Genomic DNA, 12,631 nt, shown 5'->3' on the forward strand with positions numbered 1-12,631 from the left:
TTGGAGCTACACCCTTTTGGAATGTTATTTGCGTGTTTAAGAGGCAGTTTTTGTAAATATTACTCGGTTTGTTCTAGAGGTCGTATCGAGGTGCTCCGATTTGGATGAAACTTTCAGCGTTTGTTTGTCTATACATGAGATGAACTCATGCCAAATATGAGCCCTCTACGACAAAGGGAAGTGGGGTAAAACGGGCATTGAAGTTTGAGATCCAAAAACATAAAAAATCTTAAAATTGCTCGCATTTTAGTAAAACTTCATCATTTCAAAACACTCTTAGATGCATTCGAAAGGTCTTTAGAAGCACTTCAAAATGAGCCATAGACATCCAGGATTAGTTTAACTTTTTCTCATATTGCGGGTTTCGCCTTGTAAGCGGAAGGTGATGGGTTCGATTCCTGTCTGGCTCGGCAAAGTCAGATCCCTTAAAAGAGTAAATATGCTCACTGGGAATACTGACCGGTAGGGGATGGGTTTCGACTAGCGGCGTGCTGGGTTTCCAATCCAGAGGTCGTGAGTTCGATTCTCGTACCGGGATGATGAAAAAAATTACTGTTAAAAATGGATTTTTTAAACCTCAAAATCTTTTGCAACAGCCTCCAACACCCATACTCTTTAGCTCAAAAGTTAGGGAATTTCATGGACTATAATCCTACGGTAATAACTTTTGGCCAATCGCAGTTTTTCTCATAGTTTTTCGATTTTTCTATAAAAACATTTTACAACGTTAGTTATTGTCCCTACAGCATCCATAGCGGCACTTTTTAGTCTCAATTTTGTCATATTCGAAATCCTTGGAAACTTCAAACTTCAATGCCCGTTTTACCCCACTTCCCTCATCTCATCTCATCTCATCCAAATCGGAGCACCTCGATACGACCTCTTAAACACGCAAATAACATTCCAAAAGGGTGTAGCTCCAAAACATCACTGTTTACACCAAATTTGATTTCAGATTTGGATTCAGCCGCCAAAATTACTATAAAAAAGCATACCTTGACCTTTGAGACATATGCTTGCTACATCGTGTAATTAGTAGGCCTTGCTTCTGAATTCTGAGAAATTTTGAAAATTGGCACTTTTTTCCTCACTAAAACTCAAATATCTCGGCTCTGGAGTGTCGAAATTGCATTTTCTCAGAGGGAAAAATGTTCGCCATGAAATTTCCTACAAGCTGCATGTATTGGTTTTACTGGGAAAAATAGGCTACCCTAAATTAAATGAACATTTCTGAAAAAAGTTTCGAAAAAATGCGATTTTTTCGACACAAATCCGCCTGGGAGAGTCCAAAAACTTAAATTTTGGTCCAATATTGATAGTGCATCTTAATCTATGGACAAAACCTATCGTTTGAAGATAATACACACCTGATCGAAACAGTTTTTGTATTGATTCCAAGCGATTTTAGAAAATTTGTTCAAAAAGTGACTTTTTCAGTAAATCGACTAGGGGGTGCGAGAAAGTATTTTATTATTTTTTCTTGTCTAAGAAAACATTGTTCCTAACATCATAATCTATCATTTAAGAAGTGAGCACCTGAAATTCCTCGACATGACCTCAAAATGGGACAGGCTATTGCTGGGTCATTCCAGGTCAACTTGGTACAACTTTGAACTCGACATTCACCGATTTGGGCCAAATTTTGAAGGAACGTTCATCTATCGATAGTTAACATAAATCCCAAGTTTGGTGCTGATTAGACCATCCCTCTATTTTTAGCACCGCCCTCTTTTTTAAACCATAACTTTGCAACTATTTGAGCAAAAGACTTTCTACAGGTTGCATTTTATATAAAATTGTCCAAGGAATTCGATAAAAATAAAATGTTAATATCATATTTTAACGTTTTAAGTATTAAATTCAGTTTTGACCAATTCCTTATATTTTTTTTTATTTTATCACCATCATGTTCCCCGGACAATTTTACATAATAATCAATGTAATCCTCAAACTAAAATGAACTAGGGTAGAGGACCCAGAAATCGCCCACTTTATAGTGGCAATCTAGGAAATTTGATGAGAATTTGATGACAATTTATGGTTGTAGAACGTTGATAAACTATTTGATTTTAAGTTTCCACAAGGTTTTTATCATTTACGTGTTCATATTTTATAAAATTTTGCGTTTTAATAAAGTGCTCTGAAGAGCCTATTTTCGCCCCCCTAAATCTAATTTTCGCCCACCCTTGGAACCAGTTTTCGCCCACGACAAAAATCAAGAAATCAAATGAAATTATAACTCAAAGCTAAGCAAATATGGTCTCCTATTGATACACAACATTTTCCCGAAGCTAAATTTCATTGATGTGCACATATTTTGTCGTACATATTATAAATTGAGGTTCAAAAAATCCCAGGAGTTTTTTTTTCAGATATCCTGCTTATTTTGAGATTCTCTGTCTATTATAACTAGAGGGTGACGAGCGGGAATTCCCGGGAAAAATTTCCCGGGAAATCGGCCATTTTTGGACCTCTCGATTCCCGGGAAATTTGGTCGAGACTCCCGGGAAATTTTATACTTACAAATATCAAACCAAATTCAATAATTCAATCAGAAAAATATTTGAAAAATTCAAAATGGTTAAGAACATTGGATGCTCAATATTCGATTTTCAAAATGGAATAATCCAATGCATCTCTAATCTTCTTAGTGTAAAAGTGTAAATTTTAACTTTTAAAAATTCCAATAACTATAATTGAGAGTAACCAAAAATGTCGACCCCAAAATTTACCTTGAAACATTCTTAACAGTTACACACCAAGAATGAAATATTCATTATTTTTAAGAAGCAAAACCTTTTCAAGATAAATCTTGTTTTTTTTTTATTCTAAGTAAGTCAATTTCGCTGTATCGAGGTAATTTCCTTTTTTGATGTCAATAAGTAATTTTGTGTTTTGCATATTAAATTATATTTTGAGAATAACAATCAGGCATTCTTTGTAAAGTTAGTGTCTGCTAATTCTGAACATTTACAGTTGATCTTAAGAAGGAAAAAATCAACTTAAATTGTGGTTTGGTTGAGCGTTTTAGCAGAATGCATTACTGTGAATACAAAGAGACGAGTTGTTCCTTTTAATTCCGCTACATATCAACTTAAAGTTTTTACTTTGTGTCGTTATTTATCATATTGCAAAAATACGATATTGCATAAATGGAAAATTATATATTAGTTATTTTTTTTACCTTCAAAAAATCTAATAACAAGTTCAACAACAAGTTCGGCAACTTTTGAAAAATCACTCAGTGCGAATGAAGATTCTTGAACATTTTGAACTGCAATTTTGAGTCCCAAAAAGGCTCAAGGAACGATTTTTTATTTGTAGATTGAGGTAAAAAATCAAAATGAAGAAATAGTTCCTCAAAACAACGAGGTTACTTATGAATGATTAGTATGAATTAATTGTATCTGAATTCATTAAAAAGAAACGTTTTTTTTACTTTTATTTTTAAGTAATTGACACTATAGGCTAGTTAAAAAAAAATCCCGGGTCCCGGGAATTCCCGGGAAATGGCAAAACTCAATTCTCGATTCCCGGGAAATTGAAAATCTCGAGAGTCGTCACCCTCTAATTATAACTAAAACTAAACCATGTTCTCACTCTCTCTAAAAAAATATGACTGAATCAAAACTTGTGATAAAACTCATGTGTACCTGTTCACCCAAGACATGGGCACACAGTTACAATTAGCTCCATGTTGTTGTTGATTTTGTTAGGGGACCTTTAACCCTATGGGTCATTTGCTCCCGAATTGACTCAATATAAAACATCAAGTACCTCTTAATAAAAATATTTAAGCACATGTGTAACTACTTCTCCATCGTCTGCTTAATTTGTTCTCCTATGTACCAGTAAACTTTTACAACATTTAAACCAAAACCCCTTATGAATGAAAGTAATTAAAATGATTATTTAACCTTTAAAAATAATCTAGAATGTTCCAAATATATTTTCAAGCACATTTCGCTGCGATTAGATTCGTTTTTATGGTAAACGAAAACTGGTTCTAGATAAAATCTGAAAACACAATAATAGATTTCACCCTGGGCGAAAATTGGATCTCATGTTTTTTCATGACCCCAGAAATTGCCCACTTTATTTTATTGAAATAACCTTTGGTAAACGTTTAAAACAGGTAAATCACTAGATTTTCATGAAATTCAGACATACAGTGAACTAATGAATTATTCATTTACATTATTTTCGGACAAAATTAGTTGTTTTCCCTCATTAACATTATTACCCGCTGTAGTCTAAATTGACAAAAATATGGCGGCTGCAGTAAGGCTTTTTTTTTTTGAAAAGCTTATAAAAACTTAATAAACAATAGAAATTCATCAGAAAAGTTTCAATTAGTACTAGAAATGAATGAATATGTAAACCTGCATAAATAATTCAACCAAAAAAACGGTATGAGTTTGCTAAATACAGATTAAATCCAGTAGGTGGGCGAAAACTGGAGCAGGGCGAAAACTGGGTCCTCTAACGAGAAACAGCGATTTTACTGAAAAAAGATTGATTTTGCGCAGATCTACTTTTCAAAAAAGGGATGAATCTCGCATAGTTCGGTTTTATATGTGAGAAACTTTGTCGGATTTAATTTCATAGGACAGAGTGCTGCGCAAAAACTTTTTTTTCAGTAAAATCGCTGTATCTCGCCAATAGTTCATTTTAGTTTGCACTTTTGCCCCTCTACTACTCTATATTTTGTACAACCTGTCAATCCATTTATTGATCCTTATCCTACACTTATTTCGATCCATAGAGTTACTGTCCTGAATTTATTTATTTTTGCGAAATATCATTTGAACAAATTCCATTAAATTTCAAAAGTCCTTGGATTTCCTCGGAAATTTGTCCAAACATTCTCGTTTCCCGTGATTTCGGATGCTCTAGTTCAGCCGTTATAGATACAGAGAAACCTCTTTTTACGCGGTGGCGTTACTCTTTTTATTTCGTCGATTTCTCTAAAACCGTAGAATATGTTTGCAAGCTTCAAAAAGCGTTTTGTAGATCTGAACAAAATCAACAAATGGCTTTTAACAGATTGCTTAAATATTGTGTCGTTCCAGAGAAATCAACAAAGGCGTCATCCATAAAATATGTCACGCTCTAGGGGGAGGGGGGGGGGGTCTGAGAAAGTGTGACATTGCGTGTTATAAGTATAGGGAAAGCGTGACAAAGGGGGAGGTGGGGTAAATTTTGGCTAATTTTAGCGTGACGTACTTTATGGATGAAGCCAAATAAGAAAAACGTAACGCACCGAGTAAAAAGGTTTCAATGTAGATGGTTTTTTTGAAAAATGAGGTTTTGCGAAAAAAATGTACCACTATATTTCGAATAGGGCCCCCTTAATCGCCAAACAAAAACAAATACAGGTCTAATTATTTTTGCCAAGGAATTTCCATGTCACATTTGATCTTAATGCTGCTTGTTCGACGTGGAATTCATTATAATTGCAATTAATTGATATTTTCAAGGAATGTTGTTATGAGTTGGGATTTAAGAAAAGTTGACTTTTAATTTAGAAAAAGCTAACATAACATTTCAAAATGGGAAAAGAAAACTTAAAATGCTGTTTTGGAGGTTTGAAAATATTTTTATTCGGATTCCTTGTTTTTTTTTCTAAAAAAACGGTGGGTGTGAGGGAAGGGGGGGGGGGTCTACGTGGTTTATGGATAGTCTCTATTCACTAAAATGTTTTATTGTTCGTTTTTTTGTGATTTGTTCAACAAATCACAATTAAACAATGATGCGTTTTGCTCGATTTGGTTTGAAGCTGATACACATAAAAAAACACGAAACGGTTAAAATATTCGGTAGAAGCTATCATAATGCAAGCCAACATTGAGCCATAAACACCAAAGCAGAATGTTTCGTGAGTGAAATTATAGAGTGAATTCAGCTGGAAGGAACTTGTGTATATCTTTTCTCACCCGCCTCAAAATGGATATCATCTCCCCCCTGAAAGTATGTTAAGAGAAAAACGGCAATTGGCATTTCCCCAATACGAACGTCTTGATTTCAATGCCTCAAGGACGTCAGTTTCTCATAGATCAACCACCCCCTTCAACCCTTGTCTGCCCAATCTCCCTTTCCCCTTAGGCTGGTGAATATGCATTTCTTGGCACAGAATAGCCAACTGCCCCCAACCATCACTGGTGCCGTACTAGACCCGGTCGTCGGAAGCCGGTTCCGCCCGGAAGGGGAAACTTGCTTAATGTGTTTCCCCTTTCCCGATGCTTTTTTTAAGGGGCCACTGCAGTGTGTGTTTGGCCTCTTGGCCACAGTTCCGTTTGATCTTCGTTGGCCGTCTTCACACACACACGCACCTTCCCCCAGTCACAACTCTGTCCCACTTCCGCTGGGTTCTTTTTTCTCTATTATACATACAAAGACGCATAGAAACACCACTTTTGCTTGTCAAAGCTGAACAATTTCCACTTCCTTCAAGCAAGTGGGGGGGGCTTTTCTCCTCATATGCTAAAGAAGGTGGCGACCATGGCAGAAAAGCGCAAACTGCTCATGAATTATTAATTAGTGTACCACCGTTTTACCTGCGAGGAGGACCTGCCACAACATTCGCAGGTAATAGCGAAAGGAGGCTTTCCGATTTTCTTGGCACTGAGATTTACTTCGCGTAGGTGTTGTGTTCAAAGAACTGACGAATAAACAAGTTTAAAACAAATCTCAAGATTTTGAATTTCATTGACAAAATAACAACCTACGTAACTCAACTTTACTTTAACTTACTCTACTCTACTCTACTTTACTCTACTTTACTCTACTCTACTCTACTCTACTCTACGACTCTACTCTACTCTACTCTACTCTACTCTACTCTACTGTATCGTTCAAATTACAAATCTTCAACTAACCGATTTTCAAGCACAAGTATGAGAATTAAGCGTTCACATAACCCGCCAGCCATCGAGGTCAGTGAAATATCCTGCACGACAATCGCCGTGTCCCCGTTTCCGAATCGTCGTTGTTAGCAGGATTTCTTGGAAGCGGGCACAACTTAGCGATCCACCTGGTCTGGCGACAACCAAATGACGGCGAGGCATCATAAATTATCAACGCGACTTGGAAAATCGTGGATTTTGTGCGGAGCTGAACTGCACCAATTTGGCTCGCCCTATGTGGAATTTAATTTTTCATACCGTAAACTGGGGTCAATCGGGACACATGGGGCGAATTGGGACAGCAGTTTTAACCATGTTGGAGCACAATATTTTGATTTTTCTGGTTGGTTTCGGATAGAACAGACTCAGGCCAACAAAATGTGTACATTCATTTCCAAATTTAAAAGCTTTAAGTGGTCTAAAAACTGCTGTCCCTATTCAGACTGTAGTCCCGATTCACCCCAGATTACGGTACACCATATTCCGGAGCGGGCTTAATTTTGTAGTCACTGCTGAAAATCGTTTGAACTGTCCAAACGGCGCTTTCTGTCGTGAACTGAATAATTTGGACGATGACAACGGCGACGCGACGGAGAAAGAGTGGTCAAAACAAACAGACCATTATGTGTTGTATGAGGCTAATTATGATGAGATGCAGCTCTATTTTTGGCACACGCCATGTTTGAGCTATTTTTAGGTTGATTGTGGTCTCATGTTGGAACACGTGTCCTCTAAAACTTTTTTTGAAAGTTTTATTAAGACTGTTGAACACTTTAAAACACACCTATTTTAAGTTTGTCTTTCAACGCCAAATATCCAAATCACCACCTCGGTTTAATCATCAGGGACCTAAATTACCCTTTAGGAAAAAGTATCAAGAAAATCAAAGAGAATTTGGGTCTACTTTTTCCGATTTCTTATGAGTTAGCAGAGAATGACCCTACACAGAAAAAAATAATGTAAATTTGGAAGCTTTAATTTTGGAAGGTTGAATATTACCTCTTTTATGATGTAATTTTACCTCAATTTAGACTGAAAAAGTGACATTACACCAGAAAAGTGGTAAAATTACACATTTCCAGAGGTAAAATTACACCTTTTTTCTGACATAAAAGATGTACCCTTCCCAGATGTAATATTACCATGATTTTTTTCTGTGTACAAAAAATGGGAAATGTGTTTGCTAAATTTCGTCGAAAGACTGCAAGAAAATTGTACTTGAAGGTTATTACGTAGTCATTTTTGGGGTAGTCATATAAACGGATTTGACGCATTTCCTGCGGCAAGAACGACACATTTTGGCTGATAAGTCGTGTGTCGTTAGTATAAATCGACTCATCTAAAAATTTGATGTTAAATAATCTGAAATCAGAAAATAAGAAATAAATAGAAAACAAAGTTAAGAATTTGCACGAAATTTCGAAAAATCGGCCAAGATTTCACTCTTCTTAGCGGGATGCAGACTGGATTTCGTCATGTATAGGGGAACAGCACCTAATCAAATCGTGCCTCTAATGTTGCCATAACAGCACTTTGACGTTCAATTACAGCTTATAAAAAGCGTTTTCAACTGAAATCGAGTGATTTATATCTCAATAGGAAGTGACCAAGCATATTTCTATATAAAGTTTTGCAAAAAAAAAGTTGGTGAAAATTATCAAATTGGACGGAATTAGGAGCGAGTACTTAACTTGCCAAATATACGAGAATTTCCCTATATGATGACCCAGGTAACCATCCAGCACTAAAAATCATAAAACAGCAATTAATCAGCAATCCCAATGCAAGATTGCTATGCAACAGCACGTGCAAGTGCTAATCAGCATTGGGCGTAGCATTCGAGAATGCTGAGATGATGCTGTTTAAGTGCTGCTGCTGGCAACTCTGTTTGTCAGTTTCCATTAAACTGGCAACAGTATTAGCTTTGTTTATATTTGGAACGGTAGAGCGAGCGAGACAGTATGAAAAAAAAAACAAACCTAAACATGTTATTCTTATATTCCAACATGGGAAAAACAGAGAGATTTTTTCGGATATCATCAAATTATGATACAAATAGGTAAGTTTAACAACCAAAATTTTCTTTATTATTTGTGGCAGGTGTGTGTATCCATTTCAGAAGCGGTACAATTAAGACCGGCAGCTGTTCGGAGTGGACGCCGGACTCAACATACACCATCAGAGCAGAAATTCGAGATTTTCTGTGGAATTGGCTTTGGACAATATGTGCGAGGTTCCAAAATACGGAGTTTAGATCGGATACGTGTATCAATTGAGACTGCAATGATGTTCAATCAATTGTAAAATCTTGGGAAATAAATAAACGCAGAATTCAAAACGAATAACACAAAATATGTTTTGTAAATTGAATCGAATTCACAGCGTGTAGTTGTAAAAATCACCCGCACCTAGACCCGCACTCTCTTTTGGCACTTACTTACAAGTACCTGTGAAGCATGCTCAGATAGCCACCTCTCATTTAGGCTTGAAGGATCGGACTCACGGAAATCAGCGACAACATCTTCTATCATCGGGCATCAAATCTCCAACTGATCAATTTCGAGCAAAAAAATCTCATTCCCCACTCGGATCAGCTGTGAGTCGGTAACGTAGTAATTGTAAACAAACCCAAAATAGAATATGACGAGGAAGGAAAGGGAGAGAGAGCAACATTTTTGCTGCTCCCATTTTTTTGACGTTTTGTGCAGGGTTGGATCAAAAACAGTAGGGGCCAGCACATAAACAGCCGAGAAAAGTCCAAAAGCGGCCACTATTCAGCACTATAGTAGCTGTTAGTGCTGAAGTAAAAACCGTTTGGCTTTTACTCGCAGCTATGAAAGCGCATTAAGGGCCAAACAGTGACTGTTATTTAGTGCTGGATGGTTACTTGGGGATTGTCCAGCCCAGGTAACTTTGCAATTCGAGCCAAACATTTCATTAGGGCACAAAAGCAAAAACCGCGATTCGAGAAAATCGCTTGCAAAAAATGGACAACTTGTTTCAATTCCTATTTAAAAAATAAGCATGACTGATGGTATTTTTACTGATGATTCGATAAAACACACCATTATCCTCAACTCTGCTTTACTGCTTCTAAATTTATGTTGATTTTCGCAATAAAACTCATAATTTTAAAAATCTCGTTATTAGGCCCTTTTAGCTTTCCAACTGCTGTTCATAATGGGCCCTTTCTAAATGCAATTTCGAAGAGAACTAAAAGGGCACTAAAGCGCTGTCACCGGATTGTTGTTTTGAATGATGTTTATGGGCCCTTTTGTTTAGTTAGAAATAATGAGGAATTCAGTGGAAATTTTGATAATTGGTGAAGTTTTATGATCGAATGGAGCAGATAAGGTATGTGAAACATTAAAATTCTTCAAAAGTGTACTGAACAGCAGCCGCGGGCCGTATTCAATATTGTATTTCGACGAAGTTTTTTTTCTGCAGAAACCCTTGGTGAAACGTTAACCAAACTTTGTTTTGAAGTGAATTAGTGTTAAGAATGTATGAAAAGTTCACTTTATAACATAGAAAGTTCCTTAACCACGAAAACTAACGAAAAGAAAAGGGCACAATTGAACTTTTTTCTGGTTTGGAGTGAACATTGTTATGCCCTTTTGTTTTTGATTTTTTCAATAGGAAATTGTTTGCTATCAATCTGATTCTTGGAGGCCATGTAGGGAGTGTACTATGGAGTGGAATAGTGGAATAATCCCGAATGTTTACTTTTTGGTTTTGTGCCCTAATGAAATGTTTGGCTCGAATTGATTAAACGTGAAGACTTCCATCATTGTCATGATTTTCCTTCAAAGATATAAATTTTACGTCGCTTTCAATATTTTGACAAAAATCCTTCAACAAGTTGTTTAGAATAGTGCACTACACATCGTCGCCATCGTGCTAACTTGTCGTACGTGCATTTTGCGCCAAATTGAGTTAAGAACGCCATGCAGCTCACAATGCCTCACCTTTTGACCTTCACAGATCCCCAAAATTCGATTTCAATCCTGAGATATTCAACAAAAACCGAAAAAACTCCGTGCATTTTTGTCACTTTACATATGAAAGTAGTTTCAATCTTGTCGTGCTATCTTGTCACTCCATGAAAATTGATGTAGGGTAGGGTAGTCATCAATGAGACACTTTTGGTTTTCAACTTTCAACGATTTTTCTAATTTTTTCATTAGCATGTTTTAATGAGCTTTTAGTTGCATTATCTTTCTTTTAATATGTTCTAACATTGACCAAAATATGAGATCGATCCGACATCTACAGCCAGAGTTATTCAACTGTCTCATTGTAGACGCACTTGGCAGGAACAATGAGACAGCTGGGGAACAATCAGACACTTTACGAAAATCAACATTTTTCTAGCAAAACATCATGTTTTTGTATTGTTCCATTGCAGGTGACTTGCCTTGAACATTTTAGAGCAATTTTGCCAACATGAAACTTTTAATAACAAAAGTGACACTAAAAAGTATTGAAATTTTGTAAAATCCATGTATTAATACCAAATAACTTAGTATTTTTGGTTAAATGAAGTTTTAACTCTATAAATATGCCAAAAATCACTTTTAATTCATGTTTTGAAAGATTTCCATCGATTTTGAAAAGTTTATTGAAGAAAAATCAAAGTGTCTCATTGTTACCCATGGGCTGAAATGAGTGGGGAACAATGAGACAGCCCTGGATTCTGGGTATATTCTAAATTTTGGCCAAATCTAATGAAAGGGCATTGTAGCCCAACTTAATCCCTATGGAACGTCGAAAGAAATTTGAAGAAATATTAGTTTTGGTGTAAATGGCAGCCTACGAGCGAAAAAGTTTTTTTTGTCCATAATTTACTTTTACACCCCATAATCAAACATTTATGAATAACTTTTCAAGGGAGCGTCCATAACCAAAGCCACTAATATTGCAGACGTGTATCCAGTAGACACACCTTTCCGCCAAATAAGAGCCTGATTGGTTGAAACTACGACTTGTGAGAGCCATTTTATCATTGTTCCCCGTGTCTCATTGATGACTACTCTACCCTAAGTGCGACAAAAGGCCAAAGGGATTTCAGGCCAGGAAAGTCAGGATGCGTTTGTCGCACGTACAAGCTAGACTACCGTAATCATTTGTAATTATAACTCGGGACTCCAGCAACCAACTTCAACCATACTTTGGGACAATGCACAGAATGGTGAGCCAAACAAAACGTGTTTGTTATTGTTTACATTGCGTGCTCTCGTTTTTGAATATTCAAGGTCAAACATTAAAACGCGTTTTTCTCGGAACGTCAAAATGGCGGGTGCGACAAGATAGCACGACGACGTCGACATGCTGATTCCTTTTGGTAACGATTATCCCATTCCTTGTTAAGCTATGGAAATCGTCATTAATCAATGATTGCCAACTAGGACGTCAATGATTGTGCCACAAAATTATATAAATTTTAAAGCACAATTGATTTAGATCAAAAATTCCTTCAGTGGCTTCAAGAAGGCAACAACCGGCACATGCTGATTCCTTTTGATGCTGAAATTCGTTAAATTGAAATTAATACAGAATATTTTATAGCAATGATTAATTTTCTTCGAAAATGATCAACGGCTTCACCTTAAAGGGAATTAAAAACAATTCTCCCCGAACAGGACAGGCAGCTCCATGAAACCCATCCAATGCTGGCCGCTTCCACCTCCATCATTCACCAGGGAAGGAATAAGGACTAGAAGCAT

General features: G+C 36.6%; 1 protein-coding gene and 1 long non-coding RNA gene across 16 annotated transcripts in view; both read left to right on the forward strand.

Annotated features, from left to right (window-relative positions):
* LOC6043659 (glycine receptor subunit alpha-2) overlaps window positions 1-12,631 on the forward strand; it is an 89,538-nt gene that overhangs the window by 32,576 nt on the left and 44,331 nt on the right. The window lies entirely within an intron of this gene.
* Window positions 8,754-9,247, forward strand: LOC119767482. The gene is made up of 2 exons (XR_005277540.1): window positions 8,754-8,964; window positions 9,025-9,247. It is a non-coding gene; the product is annotated as an uncharacterized LOC119767482 (long non-coding RNA).

The sequence above is a fragment of the Culex quinquefasciatus genome, chromosome 2 (assembly GCF_015732765.1).
Source record: "Culex quinquefasciatus strain JHB chromosome 2, VPISU_Cqui_1.0_pri_paternal, whole genome shotgun sequence".
Classification (NCBI taxonomy): Eukaryota; Metazoa; Arthropoda; class Insecta; order Diptera; family Culicidae; genus Culex; species Culex quinquefasciatus.